This window comes from Asparagus officinalis, chromosome 10 (assembly GCF_001876935.1).
Source record: "Asparagus officinalis chromosome 10, Aspof.V1, whole genome shotgun sequence".
NCBI classification, from domain to species: Eukaryota; Viridiplantae; Streptophyta; class Magnoliopsida; order Asparagales; family Asparagaceae; genus Asparagus; species Asparagus officinalis.
The window spans coordinates 70,817,477-70,820,182 of NC_033803.1; the positions used below are offsets into that span (position 1 = coordinate 70,817,477).

The window sequence follows — 2,706 nt, forward strand, 5'->3', positions numbered from 1 at the left end:
ACATTATTATGCGACACTGGATTATAAAACATATTGAACTAATATCCACTATGATCCAGACAAAACCTTTGACCGCCTGGTCCTTCTTCTTCATCTAACAGAGTGATTTGGAAACTTTTGGAGTCAAATGGAAGAGGTCCAGCTGTATAAAGATTCTTCCTGCCATCATAAGCTGGAAGACGACCACCTAAATGAGTCAGCCTGTATAGTTTGACCAGTTCCTTTATGACATCTCGATTCATGCTGCGAGACTTAACCTCTGGTGTAATTGAAACCTGAGTAAAGTAAAAAAAAGGGGAAAAGGATTATACATAACCTCTATGCAAAGAAATCTAAAGATTACTTTCATCAATCTTACATCATATTGGTGAACATCTTTGTCCAGAAGCTGAACAAAGAAATGGTTAGCCTTGACTATGCATTTGACACCAGCACTACCGATCCCTGGACGAAGTGGAGCCCTATTTGACTTGCTTGATGAAACTGTCTGGATTGCCTGGCTAGTTTCACCTTCATCCTGAATGGAAAGCTGCTGTAACTGCTGCTCAACCTGACCAGAGATTACCTCGGGGTGTTGAGGTTGGGATGAGGCTTGATTTGCTTGGTGCAGATCGGGACTCAGAGGAGTGGTGGAACCACCAGAAGGGCCAGCTTCGCTCCTACCGGCCACGGTCCACAACCTTGGTTGGGCCCACGGCCTTGGTAGGATCCGCGGCCTTGATAGGATCCGCGGCCTTGGTATTGTCCACGACCTTGGTGGTGTCCCAGGCCACGGCCTCCATGCTGGCCTTGGTAGGGTCCTCCCCTGCCGCTTTGTCGTTGTGGTCCTCCTCGTCCACCACCCCTGCCAGGGAACTCTTGAAATCCGGAGCCCTCGCCAGCAGTAGGAAGGCCAGTTCTCCCTTTCCATGCCATTATGACAACTGGAAAGGAATCAGAAAATAAATCAATGCCGGATATAACGACATATGAAAACTATTTAGCTGTTAAGCCGCTTAAAATGTCAGTAGATATGCTGGAAATAATGAGGACATCCAAAAATATACAGGGTAGAATTTAACATGCAACTAATTACATACCCAATAGAAATATTGGTAGCCAAGTAGGATGCAGGGTGAACATACTGGAAATAAGAGCCATCTAATTATTAAGTGATACCTCCCACATAAAGGAGTAAAGATATACAGGGATAAATTGAGCTTGATCTAAATTGCAGAAATATTAGAAATCTAACGAGAAAATAACCTGAATTTGGTAACACAATCCTGTTAACAAAAAGTACGGGAGAAATCCTGCTTTATCTCTAGATATAAACGGGAAATTATTAATACCTCATGAAACATAGATCAATTCTAAATATCTAGGGGAGTTTGCATGTGCGAAAAGCATCAAGTGCACTCGGATACACAGCATTAAATATGCATACAAATGATGACAATCATTGGATCATTAGATTTTGAGATTCATGCCCAGATCTAACGGTTAACATCCTTCGGCTGCACATTTAATATCATGGGTCATCCCCACCAGATGCTTTCTCTTATGTTTGGCAGCAGACTTTCAAATGAGCACTCGAGCTAAGACATTGAAATTGATGCAAGACCCTTGTACATTGATAGCTCGTGATAAATGATCAAACTGACTATTAATGTTAGAACAAACTCCATTTAGTACGGGAAAAAATACAAAATTGGGTTCAAAGTAACCACCATTGCATATGAGAAGCTTAGCTTAGTTCACAATCTAATTTACATAAAATTTTAAGGCTAATGGACAAGAAACTCCCACCATTTATACATTGTTTTTCTTTTTCTTTTTTTTATTAAAGAAACCCTCTCATCTAAAAAATTTAAGATTAATGGTAAAGTACTAGATTTTTGCTTCATTAATATCCGTAGCGTCTGAAGTGCAGACATTTGTACAGACACTTATCCAAGTGCGATTATTTGCTCAAACTTTTGTAGAACAAAACTCTGTAGTAAAATTAAGGTTTCAATAATTTTCACTTTCTTGTTGAACATTTCAGATCAGCGGGTTACTTGAAAATTAAGATGTTGATTTGATGGTAATTTTTTTCCCAAGAATAATGATTTGAAGGGTAGCTTTGCAAATACCCATGATGTAACGAATATATGTGCAAAATAACCCATTTTCAATTTTTCATAACATCAGCGAACTTAGTTCCACAGAAATCCAAAAAAATGAAAATTAAACCCCAAGAATCGAAACCCCAGCTAAATTGACAGGAATTTGATCGAATTAAACAATTGAAACGGCTGAAGTGGGTAGGAAACCGCTTTTACCTAGATCGGAAAACCACCAGAAGAAATCTAAAACCGCTTTTACCAATATCGGAAAACCACCAGACGAGATCTAAAACCGCTTTCTTGGGTCGCAAGACTCGAATCTTGTCAAGGGAAAGTGAGAGCGTATGGAAGAGACCAAGAACCGCGGTCAATTTATAGTCTTGTTTTCGTCGACGTTAGCCCCTGAAATCTTTTGTATTTGGATGTAGTCCCTTAAGTAATCGAAAACTCATATTAGGTCCCCTGTTTCTTGTTACTTTGTAACTCGTCCCTCAAGTCACTAGAATTGCTATGAGGTCCCTAATTCTCATATACTATTTGAAAATAAATTGGAGGGAGCAAAGGCAGTAGGAGCCCGTCTAATTAGAGATGGTTCAATTTGATCACACGATATCCTTAA

At 39.7% G+C, this 2,706-nt stretch overlaps 1 pseudogene; it reads right to left on the minus strand.

Moving 5' to 3' along the window:
• The window catches only part of LOC109826317, a 12,888-nt pseudogene extending 10,413 nt beyond the window's left edge, over positions 1-2,475 (minus strand).